Here is a 24,588-nt window from a genome sequence, read left to right as displayed (position 1 = left end):
TGTGCTAGAGACTTGCAGTAACTTTCATCTGGAAGCTGGGATCCTAGGCTTTCCTAGGACCCCAAAACGATATTGCTAGCCCTTGTAGTTCCTCTGTAATCGCACCAGACGCATTCGCGAATTTTACCGCGATTTGCAAATTTCTCCACTTGCAAAAAGATAGCTGCTTTTGCTTTCCTTGAAAGGAATTCGTTTGCCTCATAAAAACCATCCCTGCATCATTGCTAGTGTGAGCCTGGACTAATATTAACTAGATACCACTCACCCTGAACCTCTAGAGGGAATTAAAAGCATTTTAGCATATTTTCTTTCTTCATTTCCAGCACATTTAAAAGCATTTGGGCCTGTGTTTTAAACTTCTGTAGTCTAAGTTGCTGGGTGAACTGAATCACATTTAATTGCATTTCTGAGAACTGTGTGCTTCCTTCCATTTTCTTGCATTGCATAAAAGGGGGGGGTGAATTGTCCAAGAAAGTGATTACATTGTCTTTGCTGAAATCCTATCAAGTTATTTTATGTACCGCATTTCATTCCACATTGCATCCATTTGAAACCATAAAAGTATTGTTGCTATCTTATCCATCCTATAACCACTCATCATTGATTATAAAGAAGTGTGCTAGTGCCAGATTCTCCGTTGTTAATCTTTATCATATCAGATTAAGTGTGCTATTCAATTATTAATTTATTATAAAGCGTGATATATATATATATATATATATATTGTTTAAATTATCAATTAAACCTTTTAACTTGCAAAACAGAACTACTTCTTGGCTCAGTGGGGTCAGGGGGATTCCAAGGGAGGGGTGTTATATAGGGGTAGTCATCCAGAACGCATGAACTGGACATAAAGATATATCAATAAGGGTTTTCATTCAGTATTTTAGACTAGGCGTTGACTTGGCTGTAGTGCTGAATTGAATCCTCTTACAGGCCGTATTGGAAAGCAGCGCAGGAAATATTTGAAGCGAAGGGCTGATCATCAAGGGCGACCAGGTGATTCCGCCAGTGGGCATGAAGAAAGTCATTCTGTGTAGGGCCCACTCAGGACATTTAGGTAACACCATGACACAACGTCGAGTGACAGAGGCCAACTGGTGGCCGGCCACGGATCAGGACATCTGTATGATGATCGACAGATGTTATGAATGCTTGAACAGCGATAAGAGGTTAAAGACGAGACAAGCACCACTCATACCCACAGAAGTCCCTGAAGGAGTGTGGCATAAAGTAGGGCTAGATTTTATCGGCCCCCTGGAGGCAATGTCGGCCGAGCACTGGTATAGAGTAGTCATGGTCGACTACTAATCAACGTTGTTGGAAGCCGAATTTGTGTCAAATATCAAAACGTCAACTGTCATATAAGTACTGACAAATGTGTTCCAGAGAGAGGGGCTACTCAAGGTGAAGTATAACTACTAAGTTATGAATTAAAACCTTTGTTGTGTTGCCAAAGGGAGGTATGTAGGACTTCTCGCGAGACTTGGCAATGCTGAAATCCCACGAGATCTGCACGCAAGATGCGCAGAACGATGGAGGAAGCGGCATCTGCATTTACGAGGCTAGAGAGCCACAGAGCAGCAGCAGCTCCTTGTGCTCCTCCTACATGGGGAGTTAGAAACTCACCATAGCCATAAACACTAGGTTAAAACCCAGACACTTAGACACTACCTGGTGTGAATACAACTGTACTTTACTATTACCTTTATTTATGCTGCCACTGGTACTTACCAATAAACCTAAAGTTACAACTTCACTGAGGGTCTGACCGTTATTATACAACAGTATGTCTTTTTCTGAAACCAAACATTTCATAAGAAAGAAGGCGTAATCTTGGAGACTATCTGCATTTTCAAGCATATAGTTGTGTAATCGACTTCACTAGTTCATAGGTTTTGATTATGAAGGGGAAACAGTAAAATGAATGTCAGAAACACTGCAACAGGGTGCTTTACACAAATTAGGATGCGCATGGGTGTTTTAGTCAGAGAGTGGCACCACTGGCTTGAAACCAGAGAAGTAATAAACACAGAAGTCTAAGGGCAAGCAAATTGGGGCCATATATCTTTTTCACACAAAACAGACAGAAAATCTTTGAGTTAATAAATTGTAGCTTCTACATCTATAGTATCATATTGATTACTACATATCACTGTTCAAAAGAGACTAAGTATCCCTCAGTTGGATACTGTCTCCCTAGTCAGCGCTGGTGTGCCGCCTGTCTAGGTTAGGGGATAGAAAAGAGACTGTCCCTTCCCTCTCTCACTACTTTTACTGACAAAAAATAAGTGCACACCCTTGGAAGTCAAATATACCTTTTAATTCTTCCTCATAGTGTGTCTTATAAACTAGAACAAAATTTAAAACAATCTTTTTTATTTTTTAAAAAAATTTAAATCGTTTTTTTCTTCTTTTTTGGATCTATTTCCACAAGGATTTTTGCAGGATTGGACTGTTCACTAAAATGATATGGGTTTTTCCGAGCTTGCCAAATATATACCTGTCTCGGGGGTTCAGGTCATCACCCTGAGCCTTTTCTGTATAGTCGAACGGTTTCAGCAGGAAATATCCGCTTTCTTCATGACTTAAACCTGACGTAACTGGTCAGGGTTCGAACTTAAAACACACAACATTATTAATTTGTGTCTAAATCTCCTTCTTGTAGTCGGGGGAGTTTGTCTCTTATTTCCTATGCAAGCGTCTTAGTCTCGAAACACCCTACAAGGGGAATGTAAAAAGGGGAACCATCACTGAGTTGTCCTCTATCCATTCTATCAAAACATCAATATTCATATTGCATCTAGGCAGTCTTACCAGTGCTTGATTTCTTCTTTTTTCTCGTGTGTGGGGGTTTCCTTAGTGGTTACCCACCCTGCATCTTGTCCCTGTGAGTGGATGACGACACCATATCTCTGATGTCATTTTTTGCGCCCTACATACTGGTATCTTGCGGACGTTAATACATAGGGATAACTATGGGTAGTTTTCACTTGCACTTTTTTCATGTTCAGTGCTGTAGTTTCCCTTCCCTGTTATGGTCTTGTGTGCATGCCAACCATACAGTTTAAAGAGAGCCAATGCCTTTTTTAGTTTTGCATTGTGGGACTCGTAGTCTTTGTAGTTATAATGGGGAAACAAGGGGTATATTCCCAGAATCAACTTAAAGAGGCTTTAAGGCTGTCTCCGAATAGAATGGTGTGTGGGTGCGCATTTCAAAATGATGTTTGGAAGCCCAGTTGCATTCAGTGGAGAAGACCTCCCTGCAAGTTGGCAGAAATGCCTTTATCTGGTGGAGTAGTGCAAGGTTTATAAATGCAAAGGGGCATTGTAAAAATGGTAAATGCGTTTTTTGAGGACAGTTTCATTTGATGCAGTTGTGTGCACATAGCCGATCACACAATCAATATGGTTAACCTTTTTGACATGTGGGCAGGGCATGTGGGCGGAGTCTTGTGTGGCTATGGGCGGGCATAAATATCGGTTTTTAATTTTCAAATGTAGGCAGGTATGTTGAGAGCTATGACTTAGCAACCACTGGTGGAGTGGAAAATGACAATGCAATTATGTTCTCTCCCATTGAAACCACATCAGGGTGGTGTTTAAATTAATCCCCTACAACACAATGCGCATCACTACCTCCAAATACATTTGACCGTAAACTCGTCCTAGATTTAGGCAGGCTCGAGAGGAATGGAACCTCCCTGCCTCCAATCTCCCCGGCCGCTTTGGCTCGGATTAAACCTTTCGAGACATTTTCCATTCTAACATGGCCACACCGTTCACTGAACAGAATCGAGTCTCTCCTTCATGTTAATGCCCTGTAGGCTTTTTTATGTCTACGCCGATGTGTGGCAGAGTGGTCGGTTTTCAGGACGTTTTCAGGACCTGACTAGTCTGGTTGGTTCTAGCCTAGGGTCCTGTAGGCTACTTTAGCTTGGCTAGGTAGCCCCCTGCTATGCAACGTGTTACACGTCACCGACGTAAGACCGCAGTGCCCATTTTCACGATGTAACCCGCCACTAGGGCTTTTCAACTACAACTCCCACGATCCCTCAATGTTCACTATCATGACGGGAGTTGTAGTCCAAAACAGCAGGAGAGTGAAAGGTTGGAGGGCCCTCAGTCCCCTCTTTTGTGTTAGTGTCCCGTAGTAGCTGTTCCGCACTCTGTACCCGACTCTGTATGAACAATTACAGATCAAGTTTACTTTCTCTTAATTAGGTGAGTAATGGATTATGTATAGTTTACCTTCAGTTTTAATTAAAAGGACCATTTCTGTACTGTATATGCATCAACGCCAGTGCCAGTGCCGTCATTGGTCTCGATAATTGCTGCTGCAGGTGGTCCGTGCAAATATTACGGTCTAAGAGTCGCCGGCACAGACTTCTGAAGAACAATACAAACGTTTTTTTTTTAATGCTCAGATATTTTTTATTAATTGTTCTAGAAGTAAATGAGAACCACACAAAAACAAACAAAATTCTCAAGTTGACAACATAGCATTATTGTTAAACATTACAAATAAGTCCTACAAGTTACACAAACTGTATGCAGACTGCCGGGAGTGATAAACCAGTCGTAGTCGGTTCTAGCGGAAATGAACGGTTAGGTGATGAGCCTAGGACACGGTTGAAGTGGCTAAGAACTCAATGCTGACATGGCTAATTCAAGGGAGTGGTCAAGGGTACAAGGGGGATGTAGTCTCAAGTGAGCCGTGGATAAGTATGGCATAGCTCATTTAAAGCAATTTACAAAACCCATGCATGTGTTAGGCGCGGAATAAGGAACTTAGTAGTTCGCGTATCGGTTGAACAGTGGGGGACAAGAGAATTATTATGTTTTTTATATGCCGCAGACCTAGCTTCGAGAAGCAACAGAGTGCTTTATAGAGGTATACACCAATACAGATACATAACAGCGCTTTACAGAGGTGTACAACATCACAGATGCATAACGTAGCGCGTTTCAGTGGTAACAACAGAACAGATATACAGCAGGCAAAGGATACAGAGGAGGGGTACAGCTGTACTGGATGGCGGGGAGGAGAGTTGCGGGCGGCGTCCAGCGAATCAGGTGGCACAAGGGGCAACGTGATGGCCTAGGTGTTGAGGAGGAGAGACTCCTTCATGGGGTGGGTCTTGAGTTATTTTCTGAATTGTAGTATTGTGGGGGCGAGTCTGATGCCGACGGGGAGGAGGTTCCATAGTCTTGGGTGTAGGCAGAGAAGGCTTGTTTTCTGGTCCTTTCCTTTTTGCAGCAGTGGATTTCAAGTCTGCACATGTCCAGGGTTTTGGTGGTGCGCTGTCTGCCTGAGAAATGCAGAGTTTCTCTGCGAGGTAGCTGGGTGACTTGAGGGCAGTTGCCTTTTAGATGATGCTGCAAGACTTGAAGGTGATTTGTGTGTGCAGTGGGAGCCAGTGAAGGTCGATGAGGGCCAGAGTGATGGGTTTGTATCTGCGTAGACCCTCGATGAGGCGTGCAGCAGCATGTAGGACGCTACGTAGGGGGACAAGGAAGTATGACGGGAGACCTTTGAGGAGTGCATTGCCCCCCTCCAGGTGGGATAGGACTGGTGCTTGAACAGTGGATCTAAAGCTGTCCGGATGGAGAAGGGACTTTACTTTTTTGCAGGAGGGAGAGCTGATACCTGGTTGTCTGAGTTTTCTTAGGTATGTGTGTCTTAAAGGAGAGTTGTTTGTCGATGTGGAACCCTAGGAACTTGGCGCAAGAAGTGAGCTCGGGTGTGAAGCCCTCAGAGTTCATGGTTGATAGCCAGGTCTGTAGGTCTGGATGTTCAGTGTTTTTAGTGAGGAGTAGGAATTCAGTCTTGGAGGGGTTGAGTTTCAGGTATGCACTGGGCATCCAACACTGGATCAGCGAGAGGCAGGTTTTGAGCCTATGAATGTCTTTGATGGAGTCGATCTTGAGGTACAGCTGCATGTTATCGGCGTATTGTTGGCTGTGGATGTTGTGTGTGGCTAGGAGGGTTACAAGCAGCTCCATGCATAGATTGAAGATCACTGGGGAGAGGATGGAACCCTGCAGGACGTCGCAGGTGACGGGCAGCATTGGCAATCTAGAGGAGAACAAACTGCTTGTGATTGGTGAGGAACCAGCATATGATATGATATCATGTCATTTATAATGCGCCTATACACAAGTGCTTCAAGGAGCGACAAGACAAGGTAGGGAAGACCGAGGGAGGACAAAACAAAGATCTTACTAGGTCTTGTGTCTTTCAGAACGTGGAAGTGCGACAGAGCAAAGTGGGGGGAGGGGAAGTGCCAGGGGGAAGGAGGTGGGTGGGAAGTGCAATCAGGGCAGAAATTGCTCTGAGTAAGTGCAGCCAGTACAGCATGGCTCTGGGTAAGTGTGAGGAGGGAGCGGACTGCAGGAGTTACAGTTACAGCCCCTAAGTGCGTGATAGGCCTGGAGGCAATGCAGTGGCGACTCATTTTGGAGGAGCCTGGTACCCATTGAGGCTCTTAGGGTAGCCATGCAACCGGACGGCACAGCAGACGGGAAGGTCGGGAGGGAGAGAGAGAAAGCAGAGGAGAAAAGGAAGTTCTTGAGCTGCTTCCGGAACTTCAGGGGTCCGGCTTAGGTTTGCGAGGGGCAGGGAGACCATTCCAGAGGGAGGCACCTGCAGGGGAGAGAGATCCTACCCCCCACTCTCTGCCTGGAGAAGCTTCTGACCCTTGGAGAGTTGGAGGTAGCTGAACAAAGGGCTCGGGAAGGAAGTTATTTTGGTAGAGAGAGTTGGATGTAATGCGGGCCCCGGACCCAGAAAGCCTTGTGGACAATGCAGAGGGTCTTGAACTTGATCCTTGCAGCCACCAGTTGACAGTGTAGAGATTTCAGGGCTGGAGAGATAACGGTCCCTGGGCTTGAGGCCAAAGATAAGTCTTGCAGTCCTGTTCTGGATTAGTTGAAGAGAGTGGAGGAAGGCAGATTGAGAAAGAGGCTGTTGCAGTAGTGCAGCCTAGAGAGAACCAGTTCTCTGGAGACAGTGAGAAAAGCAAGAATATCTCTGAGGAGGTGCAGCTGGTAGTGGGCCTTCTTGGCAAGGTCTGTGATGTGAGGAGAGAATGGTGTCAAAGATGACACCAAGGTTTTTGCCTCACAGAAAGGCGAAGGAAGAAGGCCCAAGGAGGGCAGCCAGAGTGAGAGGGAAAGCGAGCGCAGGCGTCCCAATGAGAAGGATCTCCATCTTACTGGCATTAAGGCAGAAATCGTTAGAGGTGCACCAATCATAAATCGCGGATAGACAGTCAGGCATGAGCGCGAGAGGAGAGGAGGCTGAGGGGGGCCTGAAAGAGAGCTGAGTGTCATCCGCATAACACTGAAAGATAGAGGAGAAGGTAGAGATCGGGTGGGCCAAAGGGGCCAAGAAAACATTGAAGGGCCAGGGTGAGAGGTAGAACACCACATGTGGAAAGAGAGGTGGTGGAGAGAAAGTACCCAAGTTGAACTTGGGAGGGTCGGTCCAGAAGGAAGGAGGTTAAACACTCCAGGGTCTGATCCGTGATGCCCAGGTTTTCGCACAGTCGATCAGGATGCGTGATTGACCATGTCAAAAGCAGATGACAGGTCAAGGAGGATGAGGACAGAAGGAAGGCTGGAGTCGGGATTAGAGAGCAGATCTTCACTTGTGGTCAGGAGAGCAGTTTCCGTGCCTCTGGCTGCTTAGAAGCCAGACTGATGGCCGTGGAAGCAACAAACAGATCCGGTGCGGAGAGTAAGCTGGGAGATGGCCAGATTTTCCAGGAGTTTGCCCAGGAAAGGAGTGACGGAGATCAAGCTGTAGTTTGCCGAGCAGGCAGGATCTGCTGAAGGCTTTTTGTTTTTTTAAATTGAACTTTTATTGGTTTTGAAACATAAAGGTAGTATATACGAGTACAGTCATGTTAATTTCACATAGGTACATCGGTATATTGTTGGAATTGAACAAAGGTCATGTTGTTAACATAATTAACTTCCATTTTCCATTTTACGTTAGGTGTTGTTAGTCCCTTACCCCCCTCCCTCCCCAAGACGGTCTGGCAAGTTTATCCATTTTGTTGGCAAGAACTTAGTCTGTACTTAGCGTAAGATGGGGTGTTGATCTCAGTTTGTGTGTATGTTTTCGTTTGGGGCGACAGGTCTGGGCGTGTCGGGGCTGCTGGGCAGAGTCCGGATCTCATCCTCAGGTGTTGTTCACTGTGACTCTGGATCTTCGGGATATGTATGTTAGCAAAGTCACACCAGGTTTCCTCGTGGCGAGCTGCCTTTCCGTGGCGGGCCGCCATGATTTTCTCCATTGTGTATATATTTGTTGCAATGGTGGTCCATTTCTTTTTAGCTTGGAGGTGCAGAGATTTCCATTTGATGACTAGGGCGGCCCTCGCTGCCAGTAGGAGTCGGGATGCCAGCCCCTTTATCCTGGCTAGTTCATCTCCTTCCTCATCCAGGCCGAATAACGTTAGGAGGGGAGATGGTTCCCTCTCGATGCCGTCTATTTCTTTGATCTATCCCAGCACTTCGTTCCAGTATATACAAACTCTGGGGCAGTCCCACCACATGTGCCAATAGTTGGCCTCCATTCCACATTGTCTCCAGCATTTTGCTGAAGGCTTTTTAAGTAGGGTGTGCACAAGGGAGTGCTTGAGGAGAGATGCTAAGGATCCAGTGGCAAAAGAGTGATTGCAGAAATTGACCAAGGCTGGACCGAGGGTGTCGAAGTAGTTCTTGATAGTTCTGGAGGAGCAGGGGAGCTCCTCTTTGGACAACACTGTCATATTTCAGACTTGTCTAGAAACATTGTTGGGTGTTGTTGGAGAGAAAGAGAAGACAGAAGGAGGAGAGGGAGATGCGGCCAGAGCGGGGCAGAGAGAGTTAGAGGGAGAGGAGGAGGAGAGAGAGGACCGGATGTCCTGAGTTTTAGTGGTGAAGTGAGAAGCCAGAGCCATACAGAGGGTCTGGGAGGGAACAGGAGAGGTGGAGACTGCAGAAGGATTTGCCAGCCCTTGCAGATTTTTAAGAGTTTGGTTGTGTTATTAGAGGCCACAGAGACGCGGTTTTGGATGTGGAATCTCTTCTTGGACAGGACAGAGTCTGTATTTTATTGCGACGTGCGGCAGGCCAGTTTGATGCGCCGAAGCCCTCCACTTCCTCTCATCCACCCTGCACTTGAAGGTACTCAGGGTGGCAAGGGCGGTGTCATACTAAGAGTTGCACTTGGAGTTACTGTTCACACAGATACTCATGGCAGGAGCAATAATGTCCAGAGATAGAAAGATGCAGGTTAGAGAGACGCCATAGCGGAGTGTGTGTCGGCCGCAGGAGTAGGAGGAGCAGAGGAAGTTCAGGCAAAGACATCCACTGACAAATGCTTCATGGGCCGAATGACTGAGAAGGTGGGTGGCAGTACTGTGGTGGGCGTAGCCTGAGGCACAGAGAGTTTCAGATGAGAGGAAAGCAGGATGTGGTCGGTCCAAGAGAGAGGAGTGGTGAGGGGGTTAGAGAGGGGGATGTCTGAGGAGATGAGAACATCCAAGGTGTGTCCAGCAGAGTGTATCAGACCAGCGTAGGACAAGGGTGCTGATCCCCATGCATCAGTGTAGGCAGTCCATAAGTGCCTGGTAGTCTACTGTATTGAAAGTGACAGAGAAGTTGAGTAGAACCAGGAGGCAGGGGTGGCCGTCGTCATGGATGTTGAGGGCATCGTCGACCGCCTGTATGGTTGCTGTCTCCGTGTTGCATCTAGGTCTGAAGCCGGATTGGTAGGTTTGGAGGAGATTGTTGGTGTCAATGTGTTGCTGCAGTTGTGCAGCTACTGCTTTCACAATGATCTTACCTAGGAAGGGAAGATGGGTGATGGAGTGATAGTTACCTATTGTTCCTGAATCCAGAGAGGGTTTTTTAGTAAAGGGGGGATTTGTCCTGTTTTAACGTTGATGAGAAGGTACCTTAAGTTATGGAGCTGTTGATGATCTCCAGGTAGGGAAGGAGAGCTTCTGCGGGGAGGGTCTTGAGGATGGATTCTGGGAGGATGCCATCTGTATATGATGTGGCTTTGAGAGCGGCCAGGGTTTCTACTAGGTTGTCTGTCGAGAGTGTCTTGAATGTTGCCCAGGATGTGGAGATTTTGCAAGGAGGGACGTGAGGTGGGTCTGTGCTAGTAAATCGTGCTGATTGTGTTGATGAAGAAGGTGTTGATGGCGGTTGATTTGTCACTGGAGTGTGATGTGGCAGGGTTGGGTAGCGAGTTGACACACTGCTTGACTGCTTTGAAGATGGCCCTGCTTTTGTTTGTTTCCGGCTTCTGCTATGGTATACTGATAGTAGGAAGCCTTGGCTGTGTTGATTAGTAGTCAGCGGGTTGCTGTGAGTTCCGTGAGGAGCGGCAGGTCGGATGCGATCCTGGAGCAGTGCCCGGTTTTCTCTTGTTTCCTGATTACTCTTTTTCTCAGGTTGAGTTCTTGCATGTACCAGGGTGCTGACGGTTTTGGTTTGCAGGTGCGTTGTTTCAAAGCCACGTGTTGGTTGATGGAGGCTGAGAGGGTGGCGTTCAGTGCTTCCAGTTGAGTCAGTTTGGTTGGGGGTGTTCGGTCCATTAAGGGTGAAGGTTGGCGAGTTCCTCTGTGAGGGCTTCCTCTAAGAAGTTCTTGATGGAGCCTGAAGGTTTGTCTGCTGGGTTTCTGCTGAGAATGATTGACTGGGGTGGGGTGCAGGATGTTGAAAGGCAATGCTAGGTGGTCAGACCAGTCAAGTGGGAGAGGAGAGCTGTAGTGGAGGGAAGACAGTGCGGTGATGATTAGGTTGAGGATGTTACCTTTGTCATGTGTTGGGTCTTTTGTGTGTTCTTTGAGGCTTAGGGTGTCGAGAAGGCTGAGGAGAGCTTCCTTCAACAGTTTAGTGGCCTTGTTGCCTGGGAGATTGAAGTCTACTAGGAAGATGTTGTTTGTGTGCGTGAGGGACATGGCAGTGACCAGGTCGGTGAAGTCTCTGATGAATGCGGTTTTGGGTTTGGGTGGTCTGTAGATGAGATGGAAGGTGCATGTGTCCGTTGGGGAGAGCGGGAAGTGGCAGGAGAGGCAGGAGAGGCCTTCGAAGGAGCCAATGTTGTTAATGTCAAGTCTGGTGCAGAGCCCGGTGTCTTGTGTATGAATGCAAGGCCTACGCCTGTCTTGTTTGTCCAGTCTTTGTGTTGGGAGCTGTAACCGTTGGGGACAAGGACGTCTAGGATGTGGGTGTTGGCCAGGTCTCGATGATGATGGCGTAAAGGTCGTGTGTAATGATGAGGTTGGCGATGTCTGCTGCATGGGTGATAGCTGAGCGGATGTAGGTGAGCATCAACGTCCGTGTTGTGGACGGTGAGGGGGTGTTGATGGGCTTGAGGCGGACGTGGGTGAGGTTGCTGCATTGTGGAGTCCATGCCTTAGAGGGGGGGGCGATGTTGGTGTTGCCTGGTGATGGTGGGGATGGTCTGTGGGGACGGATGGAGAAAACACGCGCGCTTACCTGTTGTCTGAGCATGGGTTCGGGCTTTGGGTCCTCCCGATCTGAACAGGTCCAAACAGGAATTGCCCTTTTCATCATCTGCCCTTCACTTCGGATGCCTTAGCGAGTGACGCCCCTTGATCTAAGGGTTAATGATATGATATGTTATGATTTGGTATTTGTATCGCACCTCTACATTAGTGTTTCTAGTGTTAAGTGCTAAGAGCTCACATGTTAAGAGCAGAAAGGAAGAGTCAGTGCAAAGAAGGTGGGTGGGGCTTAGGCCAAGTGACCTAGATCCACTTGGACTTGCTCACCAACTGCAAAGGAAAGAGGCCGGAATGCTGCTTAAGTAGGGAAAAGGGGAGGGAAAACAGGAAGGCGCCAACAGTTTTTAAGGCCATTATAACAGTCGGTGAAATAGCCAGTGATCATTGCTGTAGCTTGGGTCATTGCTGTAGCTTGGGTCGGCGCCTGGATTTGTGGTGATGGTAAGAAGCTAGTGTACTGATATATGTTTACAACGGGCTGTATAAATTTGTTCTACAAGTCTGGGGAGAGAGAGATTCATTGTTACGGATCTTTCTTTTGTCATGACGTGCTATAACCTATTACCTCTGCATCCCACCTCCTCTGCATAATTGCCCATATTACTCATTTAAAAAATGTCCTGTCCTCCGGCCAGGAACCAGCATCTTCCTGGTGCAGGTTCTGGTGAGCAACGTAGTAGGGCATCCCTGGTTCCTACTCCAGGGGCAGCAGAGTTTTACGAGGTAGGCAGGCTCTTGGATCCCTCGCGGGAAGTTGGAGCCCAATGGAGGGCCTGTGACCATCCACATGTAGCCCCAATGTGGTTTTGACGAGCTGGGACATTGCCGGGTAGCCCTCCCAGTATGGGTTCTCTTTCCAGCACGGCCCAGTAGCTGGCAGGCCCCATGGTTGGCAGCATTGGGAGCCGCAATATGTTGTGGTAACATGTGGTCATGGTACCAGTTTGCTGTGTGGGTCTCTCCCTCTGCCCTATATCCTCCTAGTGCAACCCGGAGTATGGTTATTATAAATAGAAGGCGCCGTAGCCTAAAAGAGACGCAGAACCTGGTTGTTACGGTTACCGGGTCGCTGCATCTCCAGCGAAAAAACACTCCCTGCCACAGTTCACTGTTCTGATGGGGTTTTCTGGCAAAAGGGGTGTTTTGCAGGAAATTGTTCCCCTCCATCCTGTGGCTGATTCCTGGAGATATATGGTAACACATTGAGCGCACTATAGACTCTTCTAGCTCAGGAAAGAAATCCACTAAGAAAAGAAAAAATGTTCCCTCTCTCAGAAAGGAATTAAGGACATAGTGAAACAGGCAGTCTGGGAACATGATTTGATTTGGAATTTATATTGCGGATATCATTACAGAACCAAGCAGAAAACATGCATCTAGATGCAGATGTTCAATTCCGTTGACAATTGGAACATTACCAGAACAAAGATTATTGAAACAAATGGGTCTTCAGGTTTTTTCTAAAAGGGGCAATAGAAGATATTTTCTGTAATTCGCTAGCAGTCCATTCCAGAGACGAGGGCCTCTAATTGAAAAGCATCGGTCATCCTGGGAGACAAAGTGAGAGAGTGGCTCAACCAACAGACCTTGAGCGATCGAATGAAGCGAACAGGACGGCTGTGAGAGCCTGACTCTAGAGACCAGATAGCTGGGTGCCAAAGCATTAATACCTTAATGTATTAGGCAGCCCTACAGATAAGGGGTGTATCGGCCACTTTTACTCTCTAAAAATTGGCAAATACTCCCCCAGAAAAACGGGGAGTAAAAATACTCCCAAAAACATGTAGAATCTTGCGCCTCTGCTTTCACCCTCACAGCTCCATGCATATGTTTGGACCAGTAGTGCTCGTAGTACCACAGGAAGAAACTATTTTAACTGCCTGATTGTAAGAAGTAAACATGTATGTTTTAATGTGCATGAATAACTAGATGCAAAGAAATAAATATTACCAAAAAATTCTGTTTTTCAGTCAAAACATATTTTTACTCGCTTATAAAATACTTTGATTGGGAATTGGATTTACATTTTTACTCACATGAAAATCATTTTAATCCCAACTTTAAAAAATAGGGAGTAAAATACTCCCACTTCCAAATCTTATCTGGAGCACTAGTATTAGGCACAGCAATCTGAATTCAATCCGTTCCTGGACAGGGAGCCAGTGCAGTTTTCTCCGATACACAGATATGGATACCATTTTGGGAAATGTATCTGCCAGTCTGACGGTGTCATTCTAAGCCACCTGGACTCTGTGTATCTGGCTCGCTGGTGCACTCAAGAGGAAATTGCTGCAATAATTGTTAGGAAAGATTTCCATTTATTTGTAATGTTCCCTCCAGTTGTGAACCAGCCACACCTTTTGCTTTTATCTGACCATCCCAGCCTTACTTTTACCAGTGGAGCCCAGCCTTCTGCTGTCCTCCACTGGGCTTTTGCTCATATTGTTAAGGGGATACTGACATGCCCTTCAAGACTGTCAGTACTGGAAGATTTGTTTCCCTTTGTCTTTCACTTTTCTTGGCAAAATTTTATCAGTGCACAATATACCGTCTCATTTTCATTTTTAAGGAAGGATTTTTGGTGAATGTACAGGTGTGCTCAGGATGGAGCCGGTGGAAGCTGTTACTTTTAAAGCATTTTTGACTCTTTTCAATGGTCCAAACCCTGTTTGCCGCGTTTTTGGCCCAGGACAGTGGTGAGTGCTTAAAATGGCCATGCCACGAAGTCCTTTGTTCTGTCCTTTGGCCATTTTGTCCCTTTGCCTTTCCCAATAAGGTCTTTCTTTGGTCGTGCAGATCCCTGTGCAAACCGAAGCTTTCGCAGGCTTCTGCATGCCTTGGGAGTGTGCGCCCAGGATGTGGGCTGGAGCTGTCTAGTTCCAATGCACATCCTGGGTGCCAGGACATCTGGTGTGCTGGGATGATTAGGACCGCCGAGGTCTGTGATTGGTGCATGTCTGTAATGGTTGAATGTGAGCAGATCACTTATTGGTTTCTCTTCGTTTTGACGCAAACGAGATTTTGGATAAGAGAAGGCACTCTAGACCTATTCCTTGTCGATCATCTGAGTTCACACCTAACTTAGTAAAGCAGCCTAGTATCCTGAACCGGAGAAACAGATCCGTGCAACCGCTGGAAGGTTTGGCACCCTGACCCTGCTGTCGTCCCATCAGAGCCCCTGTTTCTCACCAATCACAGACGGCATGCAAGGGCACTTCGACCCGTTGGAATAGTGGGACTAACTACTCTCGGCACCTCCTGCTTAACCTGCAAACAAGCCCCTTCGTTAGTTTTCCTGGACTGGCTAGTGAACTGACAAGGTTGTATGGGACCTTTGATCTGGAATCGCCGCTGTCTCGAGTTTTGACTTGCGACTTTGGGAACCGTAAACTCTTGGTAGAAGGCACTCTCACGCTGAGTTACGTACACCTAGCATTCCTAGGTCTGGCATTGGGAGAGTCCACCTGAACCCGAGCCTACGCAGTACCCGTGTCGCCCGCTGTGGTGACTAGCTTCGTGGGTTCCTTGCTGCTGTGCCCTCCTGTGCCCTGGGACAACCTGCAGTGGAACTGGCCCAATCCCTTCCCCAGAATCGGAGAAAAGGTCACTGTCCCGCCACGGACTCAGGTCCCGGTACGCAGCCACGGAAAGCTAGAGAGGCGCACAACTGCTGGACTCGAACCTGCAAGCGAACTGGACTTGACTGGCAAAGTTTGGTCCGGACTGGGTCGAGGGTTGGTGAGTACTTGCAACACTTAACGGTGGCTCCTGCCGCATCCATAGACTTTTACGCACGATTTTCCCCCAAGGGCCACTCGCCGTTGTAAGGATAGTCTGAACTACCATCCTATTCCCGATTCCTGGGAATAGCTCTGCGCCCTTGTGGAGACCCTCCTCGAATAGTGGAACTCTATTCTTCATCACCTTACCCCCCCGCTTCCTGAGCCACTACAGCCCCTTGAAGAGACCCGTTTTGTACTTTAGCACACGATTGAGCACTGCCGCGCTACGTACATTTGAGCCCAAGGCTCCATACTTCGTATGGATTGAACTGCCTATTAGAGTTTGGGTTGCTGAAGAATGGCCTAAAGTATATTTGCACTGTCTTGACTCTCTTCTGTTACAGGTTGCGGATCCTTACTTGTTTAATATTGCTTTAGGCCAATAGTTAATGTATATATGTTCCCTAGTATAAGGTTGTGTTAGTATTGTTAATATTGCTGTGGTTTCATCTTGTGTTTGACTTAAAAGGCCTTTAATACATGTATATGTATTTTTGATATCTACACCTGACTGAGAGTAATTTGTTGTGTTTACTGTGTGTGTCATTGTGGACTTCGATCATCCTCACCCCTCCTGAGACCTAGTTTTGACCACTGTCTATGCTACCTTGAGTGTCTGACTTGTCCAGAGGGTTACCCTAGGCTGGGCTTCTGAACCTCTGCCCACCAGGTCAGAGTTCAGAAATCCATCTTAACAATAATCAAGTCTGGAATTAACCATTGTTCCCACAACCACGGCACAGTCTTGTTCGGAAATAGGTTGCAAAACAGGTTTCAAAAGCCTAAGTTGATGAACACAGATGTAATGACTTCAGAAACATGAGCATTACAGCCCAGGGTTGCCTGCCATATACATCCTAAGTGTTTTACCTTACTAGAGAAAGTAGTTGAGACATCAATGTTAGCATGTGCCACGCACTTAGATGCAATTCTTAACTTTAGCTTGCGCCGCATCTAGATAGAAATGTGAATGTTAGCATACACCACACTTAAATGAAACTGGGAATGTCACCAAGTGCCACATTTAGATGGAATCATGAGCGCTACCCTGCCTCACATCTAGATAGGATATTGAAGATAAGAAAGTGCCACACTCAGATGGATTAGTGAATGATAGCGAGCATCACACCTAGACATAATTGCAAGGACAGCAATGCCAATTAACCAATCCACTAACAATTTCTCCCCTCTGCATACACTCCTCAAACACTAACCAAACACTACCACAAGCCCACAACACAACAACCCGCACAAACTTCACTACACTGCAACAACAAAACAAACCACACGTAGGCTCGCACAACAACACACGACAACCCCAAACCCAGCCACTGGACCCACCAGGCTGAGGCTGCCAACAGCACATCACTGCTCTCTTGCACTTTTCCAGCTTATTCCCACTAACTCACCTACCCCCTTCCCTTTTTCAGAGCCGCCAGAGCGCCAGGGGGCACTCCGGTGGCGATAGTGCGAGGCACAAATATCCTTTAACATCCAAAATGTCAGGACAAGAGTACCATAGAAGTCTCTTAATGGATTTTTTGGGCCAAACACAATAACCCCAGTTTTAGAGAGATTGGGGTGGAGATTACTAACAAGCATCCGACATTGTATTGTGTTGTCCCAGGCCAAAATGCATTCAGTGGCTTCAGGTGATGATTTTAATCTTACATAGATTTTTGTATCATCCGCATAGGCCATATATTTTGCGATTAACAAGCAAGACGGTCACGCCGACCGTCGAACAACCCTAACAGGCCAAACAGGCTTTTTCTTTATGAGCCTTTCGGCCCGTGAAAATGACTGGATCAAGGAGCACCTACAGCGATGGCTTGGAAATGCAGTTTAGTTCAGATGCGCTCACGACATAAGGCCCAACGGCCACGAAAACAAAGAAATAGCACTCGGATTACGTCACACACACTTATCAAGTATTAAGGATCTGTTCCTATATAACATGAAGAGAAAGAGGTCCCCTTCTGCCTCCTCACCTTCCTCTAAATGGCAAAATCATACAGAACACTTCCTGCCAAAAGCGGTCGAAATTAAGTACATAAGAAGATCCTCCATGGACAGTAAATCAAAGATGGACCTGGCTAAGGTTCATCTGGGTGATCATCTGCCCCATTGTGCCAATGCCTACAGGTCCTATCCTGCTGAAACAGTAAGTAAGGTAAACTGGGGTGAAAAATGGATAGTAGATGCACTTATGTGTTTAATTTGAATTAGACCAGAGATAAATGGATTGGGCAGCTGCGCACATATAAAAGTAGAGATTGACCCCATAATCTCTCCACACTTTCTAGGTTATGTGCTTATCCTTTCAATTAGTCCAACACACAGCTTATTCAAGATTTATCAAAATAATTATTTGTGTTACAATTTTATTAATTGCTTGACTGTTCACTCTTGCCGACAGGTGTTTCGACCAAAGGTCATCTTCAAGGTATTACTGTAAAGACCGGAGGGGGCTCTGCACTTCCGCTCTCTATATGGTAGAGGGGAGGCACAGAGACCCCTGCCAAGATTCTCTATTATTGGTAACATAGTCGAGCAATCAATGCCTAGCTTCTCAGGAGGTGATGCAAGCTGGTTCTTAAGTACAGTGTAGTCCCCAAGCACCCACAAAGGAAGGTCCACACACTATATCGGTTACAACACAGTCTTTATATAATTAATGTTCAAAGGTATATACAATATCACAATAACTCACTTTGTACTCCGAAACTCAGCAATGGTAAATATCAACAGTTTCTAAAGTGGTACCACTAACGTTATTAGATCTCATTAAAGTGCATATGGTCAGAATGACACACAGATCAGAATAAAGAGGAAACCAGCAGTAGAGAGAGGAAGGAAAGCAAGCTGGTTGAGCAATTGGCAGAATACTGGCCCTGTACCACGAGACACAGTTCCGTGTGTAGATCCCCTCCTCCTGGGCAACCTGCAGAAGAAAGATACAAGCCCAGTCCATATAGTGTTCACACTAAACTTTCCAATACTTCTGCAACCCCAAAGTACGTGGTGTTGTAGCGTTCAACGTCGGGGGAATCAATGGCCCTTCTTGAGTGTCCACCCTTTCAGGCAGGAGTCACGGGTCGTCGAATGTCTGACAGAGAACAGGTTGAGCTACACCGGTGAAGTGGCCGCGTCATTCCTAGCGGTGCTCGTTGACGGGGAAGCGTAAACGTCCTGCCAGGAAGAGGCGTGCGGGGCACCTCGGTGTCGATAGTTCTGGACTGCAAAGAGTTGAAGAACTGTGGCCCAGCAAGGGCGTCGAGTCGTCGGCTTCTCTGTGGTCTTTGGGTGGCGGGAAACCCACCGGTGGATTCTCCTCGGTGCGTCGACGGTCAGGCCTTCTCCAGCAGGATACAGCGGCGACGATGCGGACGAGAGCGTCCTTGGATCAATGAAGTTCTTAGGCAACGGGAGCACGGCAGCTCCAGTCGGTGACGGCGGTCGTCGACAGTGGTGGACAACAATCCGGGCGCTTCTCCTTGGAGTTCCGCAGTAATCCCTGTATCGGGTCGGCAGCCTGTCGAAGGTCTGTCTACCAGGGAGCTTAGGCAGAGATCAGCTGTGCACGATGGTCCCTCGTAGCTCAGGAAGAGGGTGCCTTACCAGGTCCTCTCTGGGTCAGTTCTTGAAGCACAGCCGCTTTCAGATTGCGAAGGAGAGCAACAGCAATTCCTCTCGTCCAGCAGGGCTTCAGGATCAAGCTTCAGTTACTCCAGTTACTCGTCGTAGTGGACTTCAGCTTCGGAACACTTTTCCTAGCAGTGAGAGGTCCCCAGATATACTGTTGATCTCCCATTCATTCCGCTGGGTCACACTCAAGCATCCAATCACGACTACGGTCATTCATGCAGGCAGGCAGCCAATTTGACACACGGGGCATTCAGGCCATTCACTTCTCTACAGACACTCGCAACAAGTTATGTGTATTGGGACAATTACCGAACCATTCAACACTCCAAGCTGCATTCATACCGGTTTCGGGCAGGGCTGTCTCAACCATTGTGTCAACCACCAGATACTAGACTGCCACAACATAGAATGTATATTCGTCACACACTCCATTCACCCAGGTCCCACCCACAGGCGTTCCCACAACTTACGGTCGTTGAGAAGGCTCCAGCCAGTCTGGTCGGCACTTCCCCACACTACCATATACAGAACTTCCACCCAACAGCAAGTCGGGGAGAAGGGACAGAGGCAGGGCTTCCCGGGACTTTGGGAAGATCAAGGTAACGGGTGATGGAAGGCAAGAGGCCATGAGGGCCATTTTGTCTCCATCCGGAATCTACCGATTCCAATGACAGGGCCTGGGCATCCCAAAATGGAGGACGTAGCTGCCACCAGCCCGTACCCTGCTCTGTGGGTCACACACAGGTGCCCAAAAACATACACTAGGGGCACAGTGTTGCACCCCTACCCATGGGTGCCATAAGGGTATCCCATGGGTCTGTTCACCAAACCAAAAGAGAAGGAGCTGCACCGCCAGGAGTCCCACATGAACGCCTGCGCGGAAAACACGACAGAACACACGATAAAAAACAGTAAAGGACAAGGATACGGAGGCCCTGTCCCTCCGATGCATTTCCAGCATCACAATTACTATATACAGTCAATTTGCATATTTTAATATAATCAGATTAATTCATAAAATGAAAATATAACACAAATAAACGTTCATTACCAATCCATATCCCAATTTTATTAATTCACAGGTGTTCAGATGAGGTTGAGAAGTGGAAGCAAAGCAAAAATAATAAAATAATAAAGAAAAAAGTATAGAACTCCATTAGTTATCTGTTATTCCTGCTCTGATTTCTAATATGAAATTATTTATGGTTAATTAGTTACATTGGTTTATTTGATTCCAACTAAATATCATAATGCCTTTATAGATATAGGGAATCCTTCTGAAGACTTAACACAATTTCTTTTTTTCGTCTTATCTTTTTTTCCATTTTTTCTGAATCACCAAATAATTGAGCTAAAGAAAAGTGGCTTACCCACCCCTGTGCCATCTTTTGTTAATAAAAGACAATTTATATTCAATGATATTAGCTTTTTGGTATAGTATAACGAATTGTTCTAATTAATTAATTATAGTAACAAGGTGTTCATATTTTTGAGAATATAATATATCCCACACCTCATTAGTAGCAAGGGTGTGTTATTGTAGGGTTAGTATTTCTTTTGCCCTCCCCTTAAGTATCCTTCTCAACGATTGTCCTATGATCAGACTTGTGTGTTCCTGAATATATATGGACAAATGGTTCATATCGTTGCACAACTTGATGATTATTCATAATAGAATCAATATATTAAGAAACAGTTAATTTATTCTCACCCCTGATTCAAACTGTATAGCAGTCTTTATAATTATGTTCAAGCGTCTCCTTAGATAATCCTAAGTAACTGGATGATTTTTATCAACGTCTGTGAACAAGCCAAGTTAAACCTTATAAGTGAAATAGTTACATCCAAACAATCTGACTATATACATTCTGTTAACATCTGAGCTTGGTACCTAGAAACAAGTCCAATCCTAACCTAAATAAATTTAATTTCTCCCGATACGGAATGGTGTTCTGTTCGGGGTATAGCAATGTCGCGTGGCAAACTCCTGCGTCGTTTTAGGAAATCCTAAGTCAAACAGTTATAGACAGACTGGCTGACTTTATAACATCTGTTATCACCTATCCTAGGGACCTGGAATCTAGTTCAATCCTTACCTGAATATATCACAATATATATTTCACTGCTGAAACAGTCCTTGGAGGTTTCAATACCATGAAAGATGGATACAACTGCGTAGATATCCTTGCTGATGTGCAGAAGTAGGTGGAACTTCTTCTGGTTTGTCCTATGACGGTGTCCAGGGTACAGCTATGACTGATGGGTGGGGGAGGCAGGCATCTCATCCCGGCAGCACTTGAGAGATTGGAAGACAGAAGGGTCTCAAGAATCTGATCCCTAGGAGATCTCCTTTAAGAGCAGGGAAATATTGAAGAGATTCATTAGAGGACAAGATCGATAAGGTTTTATGTACTGACGAACACAAATGAGTTGAGGAAGAAAAGTACCTTGTTGAGATCCAGGCATAGGCCGTCAGGGGTCAAGACCCAGACATATGCTTCAGGAGGCAGCTCCAAACCCCTTTTCAAGATGCAGGGGTTTCAAACCATTCTGGGGGGCATCTAAATCGCCCTTGAAAACACAGAAGTCCTGACAACTACTGAAGATCAGCGGGTGGAAGACTTGAGTCCTTTTTTTTACAGTCTGGAAAAGGATGTCTGCAGACATCTGGGTATTTCAGACTATTCAAAGGGGATACCAAGTCGTTTTTAGCCTCCTAAATAAACAAATATGGCTTGTGCTCCTATTCCAAAAAACAGACTCAAGAGGAGAGCCAGGTCCAGTGCCATCTTGGTATGGCTGGAGAGGAGGGTGAATCTAAGGTGTCCCTGGGATGAGCAGGGTCTGGGGTTATACTCTCTGGTGATTCTAGTCCCAGAAACCCTCATAGAAAGTCATGTTGATCCTCGATGTAAGAGCCCTGAACATGAAAGGGGAGAGGTACAAAATCATCCTCTGGTAGCGAAGAGGGACTGGCTGTTTTCATTATATTTACGGGATGGAGGGAGAGGGAGAGGGACAGGGTGACGGAGAGGGAGGGAGGGAGGGAGAGAGAGAGGGAGAGAGAAAAGAAGAACAACATTTTATATATCTATATATATATATATATATATATATATGTGTGTGTTTCAAAAATAAGCCGGTGAAGCCTTTCTTGTGTGGAGCTGCACTCCCATCTGCTGCAGTGGTACCAAACCGCGGCACCAATTGCCGCCAGTGAAAACTTCGGAAACTTCAAAATTCAAAAGAAACCGCACTGCGCAATGGCGTATCAAAGTACAAAAAGATTGTTTTTAATAGTAGCAGTTTTTTTAAAAAAGGAAAGGCTTCCCAAGATAAAAGATGCGAGCTGACGCATTTCGCCACATTCCTGTGGCTTGCTCACAGTAACTCCTCCCAATAGTTGGAGCCCAAATTTAAACACACGAATATCAGATGACAAACGGTGAAAAGGTGACTTACTGGCTGTTAATAATGCAGTCAGCCATTTTGAAACGGGTTCATGTAACTAACAATGCAGCAATTCGAAAGGATGTTGATAACATAGTAATCAGCAGGGCTTCGTCATAAGATGTTTTAAGGTATTACAGATAATACTATTTACAACCGTAGTGGATCCTCAATATTATTAAAATTTCGACAACAATTTCATCTTTAAACCGTATGAGTGCAAGTGCTCATGCAGTGTCACTGCATAGTGCATGTAAAGAAGAATGTGTTTCAAGTTACTCATGCTGATGACATACAATACTAAAGTGCTAGTGCCTTAATCAATTATAGTAAACATATGTAACATATTTGTAATCGGGTTCTAAAAAAAATTGTTGACAAAGCCTATCGCACTGTGTCCTGATTTGCTCATAATAGTAGCTATTTGTCATAATATGCTTTATAAATTAGAAAGTAAAACATCAGACCATGAACTTCAAATTCCAATATCAATGTAAGTCCAAAATAAATGAAGAAAAAAAGAAGAGATGTGTGTAAGAGAAAAAGAGGGAATATAATAAGATCAGAAACCCTATTAGGAGAATGGTCAAAAGGGAAAAGGAGAGGCCACCAGGGGGCGCGGGCAGGATGGACGCCTGAACGTCGAGCTCCGCACCCAGCCCCGGGTGAATCACGATTTATCGGCGAAACGAGGGTCCCATATACTACGCGACCCCCCCCAAAAGACGTGGAAGCCTGTGGCCCCCACCTGGGTCCAACTTTGGTTCCGATCCGACGCTCCTGTGCGGAGTTACACGGACCAAGGCGATATCGGCTGCCCCTCCCCCACGACCTGGCGCGGAGTGGCGCAGGAGACAGCACGAGCCGCGCCGCCCACGAATAGGCCCGAGAGGGTGAGCCCGCGGCGCTTCCTCCCCTGGGCATCCTCCGACTTGAAGAAAACCGTCCACCCACACAGGGAACGCACGCCCGGCGCCTCTGGTGCCCGAGGCCCGGCCTGACCCGGAGAAAGGCGGCGTCCGTCGTAAACTGGCCGACACGAACCCCTCATGAACTGGAGAGAGAACTTGCTGAAATATCAGTTTGTTCCCAAAGAAAGGACCATGGCCGCCGGTAGCCCCACCGTCCCACCCCCGGATCTGGGGGCTATCCAGAACAACATCCAAACGATTCTGGAGGAGATACGAGGTATGAGGACAGACATGGGGGCCAAACTGGCCGACCTCACCACCAAGGTCGCCACCCTAGAAGACCGCGTGGAGGGCGTCGAGAATAACCAACTTTCGGCGACACTCCTCGAAACCCAAATGGACATGAGACTCCGAGACATGGAAAGGCGCGAGGAAGAGCTTCGGTTCAAGGTTGACGACATGGAAAATAGGGAGAGGAGGAACAACCTTCGAATCTTTGGCCTGATGGAATCTGAGGGCGAATCCGTACAAGGACTTGAAGGCAAAGTGCACGATATCGTGAGGATCGCCCTGGGAACGGAAGACGTGGGGGCGACCAACTTCGACAGGGTGCACCGAGCGGGGGGGGGAGGCAGAGGCCCACGCTCGGTTCTGGTTCGGCTGCACTACTACAGGGACAAGATCAGAATCCTGGAAAAGGCGAGACATCTTGGCACCATACAGTACGGTGATTCAAAGGTATCCATCTTCCAAGACCTCTCGGCCCTAACCCTGTCAATGAGGAGGAAATGCGGCACACTCACAAGATGGTTGCAGGGAAAAGGAGTCCGATATCGGTGGGGTCACCCCTTCTATTTGGAGTTTGAGTGGCTAGGTGAGAAACACCACCTGGTGTCGGAGGAGGACATACGAAGAGCCACGGACGATCTGGTGAACGACCAGGCGGGCCATTCGGGCGCCCAGGAGGGAGGACCACGGGACCCCCCTAGGGGTCCCGACGGCCCAGGAAATCACAGTGGGAAATCTAAGGTCAAGGGGGCCCGAAAGTTTCGGAAAACCAGACACCCGTCGATGAACCCGGAAAATCACACTGACTCATGAAAATGACGTTCGATTGGAAGGAGAGAAAATCATGAGGTGAGAGACGATTCAGGGTACGGACGCAGGAGGCCCCGGGCCCACGAACTGCCTTGAACGGACACCGCGGCGGTGTCGCGTTTGGCCCACCGGACCTTGGGTCGGCAGACCATTATGTTAAAAAGT

General features: G+C 46.9%; 1 protein-coding gene across 2 annotated transcripts in view; it reads left to right on the top strand.

Moving 5' to 3' along the window:
* The first annotated feature begins 4,130 nt into the window (after window positions 1-4,130).
* PAFAH2 (platelet activating factor acetylhydrolase 2) overlaps window positions 4,131-24,588 on the top strand; it is a 395,798-nt gene continuing 375,340 nt past the window's right edge. The window contains exon 1 of one of the 2 annotated variants that reach the window (XM_069622750.1): window positions 4,131-4,224. The gene's annotated coding sequence lies outside the window, so the exon portion shown is untranslated. The remainder of the gene's footprint in view (window positions 4,225-24,588) is intronic. The other variant, XM_069622752.1, reaches the window with a different exon arrangement.

Source organism: Ambystoma mexicanum, chromosome 11 (assembly GCF_040938575.1).
Source record: "Ambystoma mexicanum isolate Mex_15411 chromosome 11, UKY_AmexF1_1, whole genome shotgun sequence".
Classification (NCBI taxonomy): Eukaryota; Metazoa; Chordata; class Amphibia; order Caudata; family Ambystomatidae; genus Ambystoma; species Ambystoma mexicanum.
This window is presented reverse-complemented; position numbering and strand designations above follow the sequence as displayed.